This window comes from Marmota monax, unplaced genomic scaffold (assembly GCF_021218885.2).
Source record: "Marmota monax isolate L192 unplaced genomic scaffold, Marmota_monax_Labrador192_F-V1.1 WCK01_AAM20220418_F8-fsc00049, whole genome shotgun sequence".
In the NCBI taxonomy this organism is placed as follows: domain Eukaryota; kingdom Metazoa; phylum Chordata; class Mammalia; order Rodentia; family Sciuridae; genus Marmota; species Marmota monax.
This window is the reverse complement of record NW_026694221.1, coordinates 13,281,100-13,300,849: the sequence shown is the minus strand read 5'-3', so window position 1 is coordinate 13,300,849 and position 19,750 is coordinate 13,281,100. Positions and strand designations below refer to the sequence as shown.

At 34.6% G+C, this 19,750-nt stretch overlaps 1 long non-coding RNA gene across 1 annotated transcript; it reads left to right on the top strand.

The window, feature by feature from the left end:
* Nucleotides 1-409: 409 nt before the first annotated feature.
* Nucleotides 410-2,872, top strand: LOC124108098 (uncharacterized). The gene is made up of 3 exons (XR_006856617.1): nt 410-461; nt 1,355-1,568; nt 2,794-2,872. It is a non-coding gene; the product is annotated as an uncharacterized LOC124108098 (long non-coding RNA).
* The last annotated feature ends 16,878 nt before the right edge of the window (nt 2,873-19,750 follow it).

Sequence of the window (19,750 nt, the reverse complement as noted above, 5' to 3'; positions counted from 1 at the left end):
TAGATTCTATATTCAAAGATGAAGAGTACCCCCAAATTACATTAAGGACTCTTCCCTGACACCTTTCCAACCCAAATCCTGGTCCTCACTATAGGTTATCATAGCATCTACTCCAAGACCATAGTCCCATTTATTATCATATCATTCATGATTATTTTATCAATGCCTGTTTTTGTTTTTTTTTTTACTAAACTAGCTGTTGGGAGTCGCCCCGGCTCCAAAGACTAACTTCCCCATCCCCCAAGAAGAGCCATCCAATGGTGAGCCCTGCTGGCTCACCTGATCCTTACCCACCAATCAGACTAGCCCTGCTGCTCACCTGATCCTTACCCATCAATAAAAAAGCACCCCATGCCAACTGTCAAACCACCCCCGGCTCTATAAATATGCAGAGCTGTTCCTCAATAAACTGGCATTTTCTCCAATGGCAAGACTTGATGGTTCTTTCACTAGCAGTAAAGGTCTGTTTTTTATTTCTACTTCCAGTGTCTAATACAGTCAGTATTGAACTATAGGCACAGCATATTTATTAATTTAAAGAACAGAATATCTAGAATTTCTAGTAATCTCATTTTCTTAATTTTATCACCAAAATTTGCCATTTATTCTATCTAAAAATAACAAATTATGTAAAAGTTAAATAAATGGATAAAGAAACATAATATTATGAACTATATTAATAAAGACTATTCTATTCTACTGGCTAGGTGTGTAGTTTAGTGGAAGAGCATTCTCTTTGCACACACAAAGCTGGTTCCATCCTCAGCACTGCAAAACAAACAAACAACTAAATAAAGACAATTCCATGTATTTATCTACCTTTATACTGCTGTATTTATATCTATCTATATTCTGTTTTTAAAAAAGAAGCAGTATGAAGGTATAAACTTCTCTTTTGATAATGATTTTTCTCTTTTTAATACCAATTTCCAAAAAGAAAATCATATTTATTGAGCTCAATAGTTCATTCAGGTCTTGTTTCTGACAATTAGCTTGGGGAGTTTTCTCTAACAACCCTTTTGATTCAAACAAGTTCTTTTCCCTTCATAAGGAAATATTCTACTATACCCTATATATTTTTGTAGGCTAAGAAATAAAATTACAAAAAATGTTCAATGCATAGTCCGGTATATATAATTATTATCCCAAACAAATTAATAAGATCAACCCTGTATCTAATGAGACCTCTTCACCTCAGTCATACAGACTTAATTTTTTATATCTAAAAATCAGAAAATGAAATCACCATGCTGACTTAAGAAAATGTTTATATGCATGGAAGTGTATTGGAGATTGTACATAAATCAAGCTATATATCCTCTCCATATCTTATCTATGATTTCTTCCTTCTTAGGATGACAAACTTGTTCCAAGACAGCTCCAGGTTTGCATGGATCTTGACAGAAAAATCCTGAAATGAAGATTATGTCTCCCTCAGATGGCTTCTGCTGGTGAATCCCTTTGATCATATCTCCGATCTGCTTCATAGTGGTCAAGCAAGGCCAATTTTCCAACTTAATAGGAGGAAATAAAAGCCTATGGGATTGAGAAGCAAGTATTACTGAAAGGTAAGACAATATTCCCCAAGAGGTTAAAAAAAATATCTTCCACCAAAGTCTCTATTTATCTTACAAGATTATATGATTAATAAAATGTTTGCCCTTTTCTATATAGTTCCACCAGAGAACTGAGCCATTTTAAGCACATACAAGAATACAATATTTGTTATGTGATTTTATTTTTTATTTTTTAAAATATGTCATATCTAGTTTTAAGATGTTCTGGGAAGGAGCTAGGAAGAGTCAATTATATAGTAAGAATATGCCACCCCCGACTCATCTCTTGGCTTTATTTTCAAAGAAATGGAACTGTTTTCCAGGTACAACATGCTTGGCTTAAAACAACTGACAGTTCTGTATGATAATATTCATTTGGCTAATCGGAACCTTTGCTTAGATGACTGTTGTTGATGGAAAGCAGAGATTCAGTGTACCTCAAATCATTTCATGTCTGTGACCTATGTTGTTCACTGCTGCTCTCTCAAGAGAGAGTGAGATGCATGTTAGATATCCACGTCATTGGAATTTATTGTGCAGGCCCCCAAATAGGGCAGGGTGCAATATCAAGTGGTCTGAATTCTGTGCTATTCTACTCACCAAGCAGGAGTCTTTCTCCTTAAATTTTGAACTCCTGACTCCCAAAAGTAATTAAGATTGGCCTTCAAAACTTCATAGAGGAGTTGGTTTAAAGGAGTTAATAAACCTTATTTCCAGCCAGCATAGACTTGAGCTCTCCATACTTCACAGGCAATATATTCTATCTATTCATTATCTCCAGTGAAAATGATAAAAAATTAATTGATAATTTATATCATAAAAATATATATTCACTATATTTCTTTCACATTGTATTCTAAAATACATTAGTATTTAAAACGTTCCTAGTAAGCCAGAGAGTACTTGTATGAACATTTGTCACATACAATATTTAACAGATGTCTGATTTCACTGTTTCTATTACTAGAGAATCAGCAATGATCTGGTGGATAGTGCAATATACCAGGAGCCAGAAAACCTAGAGTCTAGTTCTTGGCTCTACTACTGACTATTAAATAACACCAAACAATTCCTGAATCATCTGTGCCTCATTTTATTCATCTTCAAGGCATAGGGGAAATGTTTTTCCTCCTGTAAAGTGTTATGGAGGCATGGTTAGCAGTTCAAAAAATTGGCTTTAAAATTTCATGCCTAATGTCAGGATGGTGGTCAAAAATTTGTATTTTCATTTATTTAGATATTGAAATTGAGGAGCAAGTCAGTCCTGAAAGACTGTCAGGATCACACTTATAGGAACAGACAAGAAAAACTGTGGTCTGGCAATTCTCCCTGAGTGAGGAAGTCACCACTTGTCTGAACAGAAAAGCAAGCATTTGTGCCAGTAACTATTTGATGATGTCCCAACATACTCTGGTACTTGCACTCCTGCAGAGAATGTTTTCTCCTGGAACCCTCTTCCTGAAGCAGGAACTTTCAGATTAAAGGTGAAATGTTATGGTTTATATATGAGATGTCCCCCAGTAGTTCATATATGAGAAAATGCAAGAATGTTCAGAGGTAAAATGATTATATTATGACAGCTATTAACTAATCAGTGAATTGATCCACTGGTATAGATTAACTGGGTATAATTGTAAGCAGTTAGGGTGTAGATCACTAGAAGCATGCCTCTGAGGGTTTATATTTTGTCCCTGGTGAAATGAGATCTCTCTCTCTCTCTCTCTCTCTCTCTCTCTCTCTCTCTCTCTCTCTCTCTCTCCTGTTTCCCATATTGTTTTAGTTACCTTTTCCATTGCTGTGACTAAAAAAACCAACAAGAACAATTAGAGGGGGAAAAGTTTATTTAGTGGCTCATAGTTTTAGGTCTTGGTCCATAGACAGCCAGCTATATTCCTTGGGGTCAAGGCAGAACATCATGGTAGAAGAGTGTGATGGAGCAAAGCAGCTCCCATAATGATCAGGAAGCAGAGAGAAACTCCAGTAGCAAGATACATACCAAATATATACTCCAAAGACATCTGGGACCCGCTTCCATCAGCCACACCCTAACCTCCTTCAGTTACACCTCAGTTAATCATATTATGGAATTAATTCACTAATTGGTTTAAGACTCTCATAACCCCATCTAAACCTTCTTGCATTGTCTCACACATGAGCTTTTGGGGGGCACCTCACATCCACATCATAACACATGTCCTGAGTTCAGCCCTGGTGTTCTGCCTCAGGTGTGTCCTAGAACTATGGAATCAGTGAACCATGGATTGAATTTCTGAAATCATGAGCCAAAATAATCTTTTCTTTCCCTACATTGTTCTTGTCAGGTGTTTTTGTCACAGTGATAGAAAGCTAACTGAAATACTCAGCAATGAACAATATGTTCTTCACATGGTAAGCTACAATTCTTTGAAAATTCAAATTCTTTGTCACATGTTGTTGATGTGATAGCAGTAAAAGGAAGATGAACAAGTAGAGAATTTTCAATAGATAAATGAGAGAATTAAAATAATGAAACGATTCTGTTAGCTGGTAACCTTGTATAGCGGATGTTGTGATAAAGCAACATGAAAGAAACTTGCAATCTTCTTATTCCTAAATGGGGCTCTCAAGAATAAAATTAGGTGCAGTGATTTTCAGCCTCACCTGAGAACCACCTGGAGAAGATTAAAAAACATGAACATGCCATACTCAAGGTCAACTAGACAAGAAATTCTAGAAATAAGTCCCGCATCTTGGTGTTATTAAAGTTGTATAGGTGATTATAATGTGCATCCAAAGTTGAATTCCCCTAATGTGGTACAACCTACAGCAACTGAAAGTAGAAATTCATTCCTGACTGCTGAGTCACAAAACATCTCTTCTTTCTTTTAAAAGAGCTGAATCCTTAAAATATGGAAAACAGCTATTCCTAAAGCTCTTAACGATTAACAGCTAAGCCAATGTTTATTGACCTATTGCAGAGAAGAGTACAATGCAAAGATTCAGCTTTTCACTCACCCGAATCTATATTATTCTTTGAAACACATGCATGTGAACTTGAATACTTCCACTCCCGAGGCTATACACACAAACTAAATATTACTTTTAAAGCTATGGCATTAAAGTCCTGAAAGGAAGCTTTCTACTCTAATTATTGATTTTTTTTTGCCATCAAAAGAGTTATTCTTTTTGATTAGGGGCCTACATGGTAACCTGAATCCAGTGGCCTATATTCATAGCTCATATCCATTATTTATTCAATGAAATACTAGTATCATCTTGGAAACATCCCCAAATCTACTTATAACTGCCACACATTGATAAAGGGTGTCACATGCAGACTTTCTTTTCGGTAGATGTATCTACTGATTTTCTAGTTATCTACTATAAACACCACTTTGATTTTTAAAGAGTAAGAGCACTTTATTCAGTTACTTAAGATTTCTGTTTTGGTGTTTTTCCCCCCTAGCAGATTCTAAAAATGAGTTATCACATTATTTGCAACAGAGTTGAATCCCTGATCAGAGAGTAAAACTTGATTGGAAGGCAGCTTAATAACCCTATAAAATTCAGTTGAGGAATCTTTGAAAAGATGCCATCCTTTTCTCTTTTCCTGAGCTGGATTCTTAAAATTGAGTAAATAAATAAATTTCACAGGACAAATCATGCCATTTTAAACAAGCCCAAATATTTGTATGAGAATGTATTTATACTATTTTCTGGGAAGAGAATCTTCACTTTTTAAAGGAAGACATACATATACACAGAATGGTTCATAATTCTTGTTACTAATGTTCTAAAATTTCTCAGGATCATTTGCTTTGCTCCCCCATGGAAATGGTTTGCATAACTCATGCTTTCAGTCAAATGCCATCGATTTTAATTATTACTATGAAAATATAAAATAAAATGATACATTTACTGCAGATGTTTTTAATTATGTCATATGTTACAGAGGATGTATGGAAGCCATATTTTCTTCTTGTGTCACTAGGTTATTTTAATTTTATTTTATTCACGTTATTTGTTTATTGCCTTTCAAAGGCAAGCTCAACCTTTTGTATTCTGCTTTCTGACTCTGAGAGTGATGGTTTACAAAGTGTTTGCCAGGGCTCTTGACAATTCACTTTCTGCTGACATTTGACCTGGGCACCAGGCAGCAGTTCTGAAGGTAGGACAAAGAAGGAAAAGATTTCTTTTTGTCTCTCATTTCCTGCTTCTTTACTGTAGGGGAGGACAGGTGCAGCTCCAGCCAACAGCTCATTTCAGCATTTCTATTATCACCTGACACACACCCTTCAGAAGTCTAAGCATCTGCCCCCAGCAGTAACACTCCTCCATATCAGAGATACCAACATCAGTGGTACAATATCACTTTCCAAATTAATTCTATATGTCCTATTTTTGCATTTTGTCCCTCAAGTTCTAGAGAGAGAAGCTGGTTCCTGCAGTTACTAATATCTGTGTTACTTTAGCATCAGCTTTTTTTTTTTTCTGTTCCAGGCTTTGAATACCTATGTGACTAATGCTGTGCCAAATCCTTTATATTAGAAAATACCAACAACAACTTCAAGGTCTCCAACAAAACAATGATTAATATATTATGAATTGTGTAACTTATGTTTCTGTCTTCACAGTGATCTATTGCTGTAAAAACATTTAATTAAATAATGCTAACAATTAGTATTAATTTGTGGAATAACACACTGGTTTTTGCACAAAGGTCAAAAGCAAAGAGTAAGTGAAAGGTATGCAATTCTAACTAGTAGGTGAGGAACATGAAGTTCAATACAAGACATTGACTTGGATTTTCCAGGGAAGAGTTTCATAGGACCCTAATGGTGAAAACCACATGACCAATTATACCTGGAGTGATACATGTCAGGACCAACTATATCATTTCCAGGTCCCAGAGTAAAATGAAATACTGGGTTTGTTGTTAAAAATAAGTACTGAATTTGCATTTCTCTGACTGCTAGAGATGGTGAGCAATTTTTCATGTACTTGTTGATTGATTGTATGTCCTCCTCTGAGAAGTGTCTGTTCAGGTCCTTGGCCCATTTGTTGATTGGGTTGTTTGTTATCTTACTGTCTAATTTTTTGAGTTCTTTGTATACTCTGGATATTAGGGCTCTATCTGAAGTGTGAGGAGTAAAGATTTGTTCCCAGGATGTAGGCTCCCTATTTACCTCTCTTATTGTTTCTTTTGCTGAGAAAAAACTTTTTAGTTTGAGTAAGTCCCATTTGTTGATTCTAGTTATTAACTTCTGTGCTATGAGTGTCCTATTGAGGAATTTGGAGCCCGACCCCACCGAATGTAGATCGTAGCCAACTTTTTCTTCTATCAGATGGCGTGTCTCTGATTTGATATCAAGCTCCTTCATCCATTTTGAATTAACTTTTGTGCATGGTGAGAGAAAGGGATTCAGTTTCATTTTGTTGCATATGGATTTCCAGTTTTCCCAGCACCATTTGTTGAAGATGCTATCCTTCCTCCATTGCATGCTTTTAGCCCCTTTATCAAATATAAGATAGTTGTAGTTTTGTGGATTGGTTTCTGTGTCCTCTATTCTGTACCATTGGTCCACCCGCCTGTTTTGGTACCAGTACCATGCTGTTTTTGTTACTATTGCTCTGTAGTATAGTTTGAAGTCTGGTATCGCTATACCGCCTGATTCACACTTCCTGCTTAGCATTGTTTTTGCTATTCTGGGTCTTTTATTTTTCCATATGAATTTCATGATTGCTTTCTCTATTTCTACAAGAAATGCCGTTGGGATTTTGATTGGCATTGCATTAAACGTATAGAGAACTTTTGGTAATATCGCCATTTTGATGATGTTAGTTCTGCCTATCCATGAACAGGGTATATTTTTCCATCTTCTAAGATCTTCTTCGATTTCTCTCTTTAGGGTTCTGTAGTTTTCATTGTATAAGTCTTTCACCTCTTTTGTTAGGTTGATTCCCAAGTATTTTATTTTTTTTGAAGATATTGTGAATGGAGTGTTTGTCCTCATTTCCATTTCAGAGGATTTGTCACTGATATACAGGAATGCCTTTGATTTATGAGTGTTGATTTTATATCCTGCCACTTTGCTGAATTCATTTATTAGCTCTAATAGTTTCTTTGTAGACACTTTTGGGTCTGCTAGGTATAGAATCATGTCTTCTGCAAATAGTGATAATGTAAGTTCTTCTTTTCCTATTTTTATGCCTTTAATTTCTTTTGTCTGTCTAATTGCTCTGGCCAGTGTTTCGAGAACTATTTTGAACAGAAGTGGTGAGAGAGGGCATCCCTGTCTTGTTCCAGATTTTAGAGGGAATGCCTTCAATTTTTCTCCATTCAGAATGATGGTAGCCTGAGGCTTAGCATAGATTGCTTTTACAATATTGAGGTATGTTCCTGTTATCCCTAGTTTTTCTAGAGTTTTGAACATAAAGGGATGCTGTACTTTGTCGAATGCTTTTTCCGCATCTATCGAGATGATCATATGGTTCTTATTTTTAAGTCTATTGATGTGGTGAATAACATTTATTGATTTCCGTATATTGAACCAGCCTTGCATCCCAGGGATGAATACTACTTGATCATGGTGCACAATTTTTTTGATATGTTTTTGTATCCGATTCGCCAGAATTTTATTGAGGATTTTTAAATGCAAATCAAAACCACCTTAAGATACCATCTCATGGTCCAGTAAGATTGGCAGCCATTATGAAGTCAAACAACAACAAGTGCTGGCGAGGATGTGGGGAAAAGGGTACACTTGTACATTGCTGGTGGGACTGCAAATTGGTGCAGCCAATTTGGAAAGCAGTATGGAGATTTCTTGGAAAGCTGGGAATGGAGCCACCATTTGACCCAGCTATTCCCCTTCTTGGTCTATTCCCTAAAGACCTAAAAAGAGCATGCTACAGGGACACTGCTACATCGATGTTCATAGCAGCACAATTCACAATAGCAAGACTGTGGAACCAACCTAGATGCCCTTCAATAGACGAATGGATAAAAAAAAAATGTGGCATTTATACACAATAGAGTATTACTCTGCATTAAAAAATGACAAAATCATAGAATTTGCAGGGAAATGGATGGCATTAGAGCAGAGTATGCTAAGTGAAGCTAGCCAATCCCTAAAAAACAAATGCCAAATGTCTTCTTTGATATAAGGAGAGTAACTAAGAACAGAGTAGGGACGAAGAGCATGAGAAGAAGATTAACATTAAACAGGGATGAAAGGTGGGAGGGAAAGGGAGAGAGAAGGGAAATTGCATGGAAATGGAAGGAGACCCTCAGGGTTATACAAAAGTACATACAAGAGGAAGTGAGGGGAAAGGGAAAAATAATACAAGGGGGAGAAATGAATGACAGTAGAGGGGGTAGAGAGAGAAGAGGTAAGGGGAGGGGTGGGGAGGGGAGGGAGGATAGTAGAGGATAGGAAAGGCAGCAGAACACAACAGACACTAGTATGGCAATATGTAAATCAATGGATGTGTAACTGATGTGATTCTGCCATCTGTATATGGGGTAAAAATGGGAGTTCATAACCCACTTGAATCAAAGTGTGAAATATGATATATCAAGAACTATGTAATTTTTTGAACAACCAACAATAAAAAATTAAAAAAAATAAGTACTGAAGATTTCAAGAGAGTAGCAGGACAGTATTAACTGAAGACTGGAATTCTTGTCCTTGTAAGACCTTGTGTGATTGCACATGCAAAGTATCTATTAGGATTCAACATTACATCACAAAAAATGTTGGGTTTTTTTAAAAAAAATTTATTATTTTTGTTTAACGATAAAAACAAAAACTTCAGGTACATGCCTATAATCCCAGTGGCTTGGGAGTTTGAGGCAGGGGGATTGCGAGTTCAAAGCCAGCCTCAGCAATTTATCGAGTCCCTAAGCAACTCAGCAAGTCCCTGTCTCTAAATAAAATATAAAAAGGGCTGGGGATGTTGCTAGTGGTTAAGCATCTGGATTCCAACCCTGGTACCCCCCACCAAAAAAAAAAAATACAAACTTGGGTGGGAGAGGAAAAAAAAGTATAATGATAGCAGAAATGAATAGCTATGCTAATAGAGAATGAAAACATGAATATCTCTCTTATCAAATATTTTACATGTCTAGTAAACCATTGCTTGCATACCAAAGTTAGTCCACCACTCAATTTTGTAGATAAAGTTTAATTGGTTTAGAGCCAGAATTAGGCAGACTCATTCATTTATGTATGCTCTCTGGCCAATTTTGTACCATTACAGCAGCAGTGAGTAATTGTGGCCAAGACTGGGAGGCTAACAAAAACTAAAATATTCAACATCTGGCTCTTTACAGAAAAGCCTGACAACCTCTGGGAGAGTATTGTGGAGTAGATGTTAGAAGGTAAAAGTTGCTCCAATACTTTTTTCAATTCTTTTACCCTTTATATTACCATGTAATTGGAATGATTACATTTTCCAATCTTTTATTTAATCCCCCAATATGTGAAGATGTATGCCAAGTAGGTCTTCAAGATTTAGATGTGTAAAACATAAACATTAGTTTTTTCTCATACTAATAGCAAAATCCTTGGAAGATCATCAAAAGTTCAGATAAGCAGTCCAGCACTGTGTGCCCAAAACTAGGCATTTTAATACGAATAAATGTAAGGCCATTTTTAATAATCCACAGTATCTCTGAATGTCATGTGGATGGAAAGCCACTACTTTTCTGGCATTCACGCCATACACTGAGCATATCTGTGTACCTCCTCTCTAAATGCCACATTAGCCCGGTGAGCAAAGGCCAACATTTATAGTCAGTTTTTGGAAAATTCATCTAAAATAACTGGGCAATTATAAAAAAAACTTATCCATAAAACAAAGTAAATCTTATTACCAGTACCATGCTCAGAAATTACCAACTTTCATTTTAATGACCTCCAGATGCATTACACAATAGCAGTTCCTCATTTCAGGAAAATAGAAGTAGGATAACTATGCACTCGGGAGTTAGCTAGAGAAGTATTCAATTCTTCAAAAATGCAATTTCACTTCAAGCATAAGCAGTCAGGGATGAGTTGTGAGTTTAGAGCTCACCTAATGTTTTTTATTTGAATAGAGGGAAAGTTCGAATGAAGGCAATTGGACTTATTCTTTTCTCTGCCAAGAGTTGGGATTTTAACACACATATTATGTTGGTCGTTTAGAAAACATACACAATGATATTCAGTTTAGTTTTAAACTGTGTTTCAAAAAATAAAAAATAACAACAGATGGAGAAAATAAAATTGAATTCCTGGTATATTGCAATCAAGCTTAAATACTGTGTTCAGTTCCCATGTGCTGTGCTATTTGGTCTGAAGGACTGAATGTGACAAATGTTACCAGTGACTCACAGCCATGTCTACATGTGGTCACAAAATCCAATGTGTTTTGATAAACTCTTGCTTTTTTTGTTTTTTGAATTATTATTAATAGATATCTATGCAATTTTTAAAAACTTTGAAATTATTGCAATCATAATTTGAAAATTGATCCATGTGTTTTCATCATGTGAATTATTTTGTTCTGTCCAAATTATTTTGTTTTGGTATTAATTGCCAAATATGGTGGATGGGACCTTTTACATGGCCTGAATAATCTATCAGTTTATGATACACCAAAACATTTACTACACCAAAGAAGACACACACACACACACACACAGAATTTCCAGTCCTTTGTCTTTCAACATCTCTGTGTTTATTATACCTATTTTCTTTTGCTTCTTTTTAGTTATACATAACAGTAGAATTCACTTTGATATAATAGTACAAGCATGGATTATATCTTTTTCTACTTAGGATCCCATTCATAAGGATGTACACAATGGTGGGAATCACTATGGTGTATTCATCTAAGTACATAGGAAAATTATTTCAAATACATTCCGTTTCTTATTCCCCATCCCCATCCCTTACCTTCATTCTTATTTATCTAATCTACTGAACTTCTACTTTTCCCCTATTCCCCCATATTGTGGTTTACCTTTCACATATCAGCAAAAATATTCCTTTGGTTTTTTGAGACCAGCTTATTTCCTTTAACATGATAGTTTCCAGATTCATCCATGCACTCGAATAAGTCATAGTCATTCTTCTTTATGGCTGAATAATACTCATTGTGTATACACACCATAATAATTTCTTTATCCATTCACCTGTTGAAGGGCATCTAGTTTGGTTCCCATAGCTTGTCAATTGTGTATTGACTTGCTATAAATGTAAATGTGGCTGCCTCACTGTAGCATGCTGACTTTAAATCTTTTGGATTTAAACCAATGAGTAGGATAGTTAGGTCATTATATCTTGATTTGAGATTCATCTTGGACCAGTGTCATCATTGCTTTCATGTGTGTTTTTCCACACAGAGTACATTAGCTCACACTTTGTTTAAAAATAATTGTACCAGAGTATAATATGCATTGAAAAAAGTACACTAATCAAAATTTACAGCTCAACAAATTTCAGAAGTAGAATGATTTCCTTTGACCAGTATTCAAATAATGCATAAAAATACCCATCTAACCGAAATCCCTTCCTGCTGTGTTTTATTCACAACCTCACAGGAGACACCAATACTATCAATCCTACACTTAAAAATTACACTTGAATATTTTAATATGTCTTTTACATGTGGACAACAGTATGTGCTATTGTGCATCTGTTTTTTTCTTGCTTCTTTTAAAAATATGTTTTTAATTGACAGATAAAATTGTATGAACTTTCTGGGTATGCAAGGTATTTTATACATACAGTGTGCATTGACTAAATTGAACCAATTGATATCAGCATTATTTCACATATTTATAGTTTTTGTGGTGCAAACACCTTATATCCATCCAATATCTTAGCATTTTTTTAAAAAATGTAACATAATACTAAGTACAGTTATGTTGTACAAAAGATTTCTTAAACTTATTCTTCCTGAATTAAATTTTATATCCTTTAACCAAAATATTTTTTGCTCATTATTATTTTTGTAAGATTTATTCACATTGTTGGACCAATATTTATTTTTTATTTATTTTATTTTATTTTCTAGAGCACTGTCAGTATGTAATGAAACACCATTGTGCTTTTCTCAAATTCCTTTTCTAAATTATCCTGTATGAGTTCTCTTTGGTTGTCTTTTATTTCAACCAAGCTTTTTCAACCAAGCTTTTTTTTTTGTATAATTTACTGTTCTTAGCATTGTGATAATAAAAAATATGTGTTAAAATCTATCTATTTCTTCAGGAGTTAATCACTGTATAGAATATACCAAACATAGCTAATTCAAATATCCTACCATTACAGAAGACCTAGATAGAAGTACAGGAAATACATTGGAAAATTAAATAGTAAGATGTATTTATTTTGCCTAAAAAGATCAAAGAAAAGTTCAATTACTAATTTCCCTTCATAGTTGGGAAGGATTTAGAAGGCTAATGAAAGAACATAGGCACTAATGGCTGAGAACATAGAATGAACAGCATTGTATAACACAAAACTGAGAAAGAATCTTCAGACATGACAATGATGAGATGTAGTAGCCAATTTGTTGAAAAGATAACTTGGGCTTATCATTGAGGGTCTTCTCCCAGTGCTAGGAATTAGTGAGCTCCTTTTGCTCCTTTTCCCCTTTTCTTCTTGTTTTTTTTTTTTTTAAATTAATTGTTTTATTTATATATGACAGTGGAATGCATTACACTTCTTATTACATATATAGACCACATTTTTTTATATATCTGGTTGTACACAAAGGATATTCACACCAATTCACATCTTCATATATGTACTTTTTTCTATTATTATTATTATTATTGCATTACAATTCTTAATATACCTTTATACCACAATTTATCATTTCTCTGATTATATATAAGGTATGTTGACAACAAATTCACATCTTCATACATGTATTTTGTATAATGATGAGGGTCTCCTTCCACCATCCATGCTCTTCCCCTTCTCCCTCCTTTTCCCTCCTACCCCTATTCCCTATCTAGAGATGATCTTCCTCCCTTGCTCTCCCTCCCAACCCCATTTTGAGTCACCCCCCTTGTATCAGAGAAGACATTCGGCATTTGTTTTTTTGGGATTGGCTAACTTCACTTAGCATAATCTTCTCTAATGCCTTCCATTTCCCTGCAAATGCCATGATCTTATTCTTTTTTATTGCTGAGTAATATTCCATTGTGTATAAATGCCACATTTTTTTTTTATCCAGTCACCCACTGAAGGACATCTAGGTTGGCTCCACAGTTTAGCTATTGTGAATTGTGCTGCTATAAACATTTATGTGACTGTGTCCCTGTTGTATGCTGTTTTTAGGTCCTTTGGATATAGTCCGAGAAGAGGAATATCTGGGTCAAATTGTTGTTCCATTCCCAGCTTTCCAAGGAATCTCCATAATGATTTCCTTTGGATAAAAATGTCCATCACGTTCCACCATCATTTCTAACCCCATCCCCCCCTCCCTTCCCTTCAAACCTCTCTGCCCTATCTAGAGTTCGTCTATTCCTCCCTCCATACAAACTATGAATCAGCCTTCTTAAATCAGAGAAAACATTTGGCATTTGTTTTTTTTTGGGGGGATTGGCTAACTTATTAGCATTATCTTCTCTAACATGAACATGTTTTGAACATGAAGTGGTGCTGAATTTTGTCAAATGCTTTTTCTATGTCTATTGAGATGATCATATGATTCTTATCTTTTTTTAAAGAGAGAATTTTTTAATATTTATTTTTCAGTTTTTGGTGGACACAACATCTTTATTTTATTTTTTTATGGTGCTGAGGATCGAACCCAGTGCCCTGTGCATGCCAGGCTAGCGCATTACCGCTTGAGCCACATCCCCAGTCCTGATTCTTACCTTTATGTCTATTGATGTGATGAATTACATTTATTGATTTCCATATGTTGAACCAACCTTGCATCCCTGGGATTAATCCCATTTGGTCGTGGTACATGATCTTTTTGATACATTTTTGTATTTGATTTGCCAGAATTTTATTGAGAATTTTTGCATCTATGTTCCTTGGAAATATTGGTCTGAAGTTTTCTTTCTTTGATACATCTTTGCCTGGTTTTGGAATCAGATATTGGCTTCATAGAATGAGTTTGGAAGTGTTACCTCTTTTTCTATTTCCTGAAATAAATTGAAGACTGTTGGTTTTAGTTCTTCTTTAAAGATCTTGTAGAACTTGGCTGTATGTCCATTCAGTCTTGGGCTTTTCTTGGTTAGTAGACTTTTGATGATGTCTGTTATTTCGTCACTTGAAATTGATCTGCTTAAATTATGTATATCATCCTGATTCAATTTGGGCAAATGAGGTGACTCTAGAAATTTGTCAATGCCTTCAATATTTTCTATTTTATTGGTCAGATCTGGGCTGGGCCTGGGTTCCCGCGATAGTCTGCTGGTTGGAAGAAGTAGTCCTGTGCCAGAGGTTGGGCTCTTGTGGGTGTCTGCCCCTTGGTGGAGGGTTGACCCTGGGCCTACTGTGAGCCTGGGTCCAGTGCAGGCTGGTGTGGGAGTATCCTCTTTTCTTCTTTAGCAAATTGTAACTGCTCTCTATGTTGTTTTTACTGCTAAATGCACATCTTGGCTCTCCTTGAATGATTTCTTATCTTTTGCTTTCAATATTTCATTATTTAATGCTGTAACCTGTGAAGCACAAAGTATCTCAAGTAGGGATGACTGGAGATAAAGAAAAACACAGACATTTTTATGCAAAGCTAGGGCCAGGTGGGATACTGAACTCTGATGGAGGAACAGTGACCCAGAAATAGCTCTGTAAGTTTATTATATAGGGTCTTATAATCAGGAAGTTAAATTATAGGGGCATTGTAAAGTTTATGAGTTTTTAAGAGGCTTCCTTGTGCACTAGAAAGTTACAGAGCTAGAAACATTTCTGCAGTTATCCTGCTGCACCGAGGAAGCCGATTGTACTGGTAAGTCTGGTAAGTGTTAGCATCAGAGCTGAGTGTCAGGCTGTTAATAGCTTCACCTTTGGCAAGGAATGTTTCGCAGGCTAGGCTTTTGCCAACATCACAGGATCAGTTGATAGCCTCGGTTCATGCACTCTCCACAATTTAAAGACGACCTGACAACATCATTAAAACAAAACAAGAATTTTCTAATTGTAAAATGGCATCAATATTTTTCTAGATGGTTTGGATTACTCACATGTGACATCATCTTCACTCCATCTCAAATTTACAACATAAATTGCACTACAATAAATCTATGTAGTGTTTTTTCACATTTTTGTATATATTTGTTTCTTAATGTTTTGAATCACATGTCACTGGATGTTCAACACATGCTGGAAAATGTTGACATTAAGCTTGCAATAAAAAAGCCTATATTTTTAGCTAATATCTCATATGCATTGTAACATCCTATATATATACTCTATCACATTAATTTTTAGTGCTATGGCTTTGAATTTATCATTAAGCATAAGTTTTTTAACCATAGATAATAATTTTTAATTATGGCTGTGTTTTGCTTCCTGCTAAACATGCAATTATTAGCAGCCCTTGCCTGGGTTCCACAGTCAGAATAATTGCAAAGCTACTCAAAATAAATGAAAGTATTATAGATTGCAGTAGCACCCTCAGTAGTGATATTAGTGTTAATTCGCTTAAAATGGCTCTTTTGGTATGCCTTGGAAGCCTTTCTTCACTGTGTGTAGTGCATGAATTCTTCAGATTTCTGTAAGGTAACTAGCCATCTTAGTATCATCCATTCTCATCACATGATCAATCCAGGGTAGCTAAACAGCAAGGCATAAGGTTGGACAACAATAAAAGAAAAAGACAAAGGATGGGAAACGATTAGTGAATTTAGATTTGGTGAAAAAATGGGATAGAGTTATTGTCTTTGAATATCAATAAACCTGTTATGAGAAATAATATCTGAAATTTATTTTCTCATATAGAGATGAAAGTTATTTTATGTCTACTATTGATTAAAATGGGAATTATAGCTGGGTCAAATGGTAGTTCCATTCCAAGTTTTCTGAGGAATATCCATACCACTTTCCATAATGGTTGCACCATTTTTGCAGTCCCACCAGCAATGTATTTGTATAACATTTTCCTCACATTCTCACCAAAACTTATTGTTGTTTGTATTCTTGAAATTTGCCATTTTGACTGGGGTGAGATAAAATCTTAAGAGTAGTTTTGATTTGCATTCCTTTAATTGCTAAAGATGTTGAACATTTTTTTCATATTTTTGTTGATCAATTGTATATTTTCTTCTGTGATGGGTCTGTTCAGTTCCTTAGCCCATTTATTGATTGGATTATTATTTGTGTGTGTGTGTGTTAAGTTTTTTGAGTTCTATATATATCCTAGAGAATAATGTTCTATCTAAGGTACAAGGGATAAAGATTTTCTTCCATTCTTTAGGCTCTCTCTTCAGATTATTATTTCCTTTGCTCAGGAAAAACTTTTTAGTTTGAATCCATCACATTTATTGATACTTTTTTTTTGGTGGGGGGTACTGGGGATGGGAATCAGGGGCACTCGGCCATGTTCCCGGCTGTATTTTGTATTTTATTTAGAGACAGGGTCTCACTGAGTTGCTTAGCACCTCACTATTGCTGAAGCTGGCTTTGAACCCATGATTCTTCTGCCTCAGGCTCCTGAGCCATTGGGATTACAGTCATGCACCATCATGCCTTGCCATTTATAGATTCTTGATTTCACTTCTTATGCTTTAGGAGTCTTATTAAGGAAGTCATATCATAGGATGACATGGTGGAGATTGGGCCTACTTTTTCATCTACTAGGCACAGGGTCTCTGTTCTAGTTCTCAAGTCTTTGACTTTGAGTTGTGTTTCATGCAAAGTGAGAGATAGGAGCTTAATTTCATTTTGTTACATGTGGATTTTCAATTTTCTCAGCACCTTTTCTATTCCACTCCTTGGTTTATACCCAAAGGACTTAATGTCAGCATATTACAGTGATGGAGCAACATCAATATTTAAAGCAGTTAAATTCACAGTGGCTAAACTCAGAACCAAATTAGGTGTCCTTTCACACATAAATGGATAAATAAAACTTAATATCTATATCTATATCTATCTATCTATCTCTCTCTCTCTCTCTATATATATATATATATATATATATATATAGAGAGAGAGAGAGAGAGAGAGAATAAAATACTACTCAGCCTAAAAGAAGAATGAAATTATGGCATTTGTTGGTAAATGGATGGAGCTAAAGAACATCAAGGTAATAAGCCAATTCTAAAAAACTAAAGGCTAAATGTTTTCTTTGATGCTAATTGAAAATGTGTGTGTGGAGGGTGGCACTAGAGAAGGATAGAGTTATTTTAGATTAGGTAGAGGGGAGTGAAGGGAGGAGAGAGGCTTTGGGGTAGGAAGGACAGTGGAATGAATCAAACATTTTTACCATATGTGCATATATATCTATACAACCAGTGGGTTGCTACATCATGCACAACCATTAGAATGAGAAATTATACTATATATATGGTGTATCAAATTTCATTTTACTGTCATGTGTAACTAATTAGAACAAATTTAAAAACAAAAAAAAATATGAATTATAACACAATTTGTAAAGTGTTTTATGAGATACTTACGATTTTTTTACTTGAAATGTCAATGACTATAAAATTTTTGGATAATTATGATTGTCTGGGTTAGTCAAATAATCATCTGACCAAATTAAAATATTAATCTCCTCAAACTCAACTATTTGTTCCTAAATTGTTTGACAAAATAATGTATTGGTGATGTATTCAACAACACAATGTATACTTTCCATTTGTTTCCTTATGATTTTTCTGATCTATGAGGATCTATATCATATTGCTTACAAAGATGACAAGATTTGTAAATATCTTTGCAAACATAAAGAGGCAGAGTAAAATAACAATTAAGTTGGATAAGTTATTCTAAAAATCATATCAATCTATTACTTGATTTTGAACTTTACTGAGAGTTCTTGAATCATTAAAACAATATATTCAACTTAACCAACTTTATGAAGAAATAAAATTATTAGTTTTGTACTATTTAAAATTCCATTTTTTGTGCTATTTTATTGTCTTAAGATTTTCATTAATTAGAAATGGCCTAGAGTCACAAATTCAATAAGTTGATATAAATCTATTTTAGTTTTCTCTCACTTATTTTCCTTGTGTGCTAGAACAGTATTTTTATCCTGAGAGTTTCACCTATAAGGTTTTGTGTCATTATTTCTCATTAGTGAGAAAATTAGCACTCCATAACACTAATCAATTTACTAATTGTTATCTGAATGACAAAGAAATTATGATGTCTACCTTGGCTAGTTTCTAGTCTTGTTTCAGAAAAGACATCTTAACTCCTTGTAAGTGGAAATAAATCCTAGATCTGAAATGCTTTCCAAATTCTAAAGGTACCCTGAAATATTTACATTTTTTAAATGCCAAAGATTTATTATTTTTATTTTATATATAAATTTTATAAAATTTTAGGTTATGTTAATAGAGTTAAACATAATTGAAGACTTGAAATTCATTCTGAGGAAAAATCATACTGCAATGAAGAAAAGAATTGCAAGTGCTATTCTTTTACATTTATATTTAAAACACATGTAAACAAGTGAATGATACTATCAGAATTCCTACAGAGATTATTTTATGACTGGTCCTGATGGATAATAGTAAAAATTAATAAGTATCTGGAAAATTTCTAAGCAACAAGAACTTTCGAATTTATTGCAAAAGTTTTTTTTTTTTTCTTTGGAAAGTAGGTGATCTGGCCAAATGAAAGAAAAGATAGGGATTCAAGTCAATAACTAATGATGGCCCTTTCAAACTGGCTTAGTTATCACCAATATAAAAAAAGGACAAGAAAGAAAAAGAGACACTTCACAAAAGAAAGTGCATAAATAATAAATAAAGCTGTAATGAGGTAACCAGAAATATAACTTGTTGTGATTCTGTTTTATACATTTTCCTCCTTTGAGAACTTTTTTTTTCCTAGTTACTCAGACAGATTATTTCTAGAATTATTACAGAGGAACCAGAGAGAGCAAAAAAAGTCAATGTTGTTCATTATTCTCTTTTATTTTTACATCCAAAATGGATCTGAGGGTAACAGGGTACAGAATTACTGCTACATATTAAACTGAAAAGAGTAATTAAACACAAAATCACTCTGCCCCAATAGAAGAGTCTC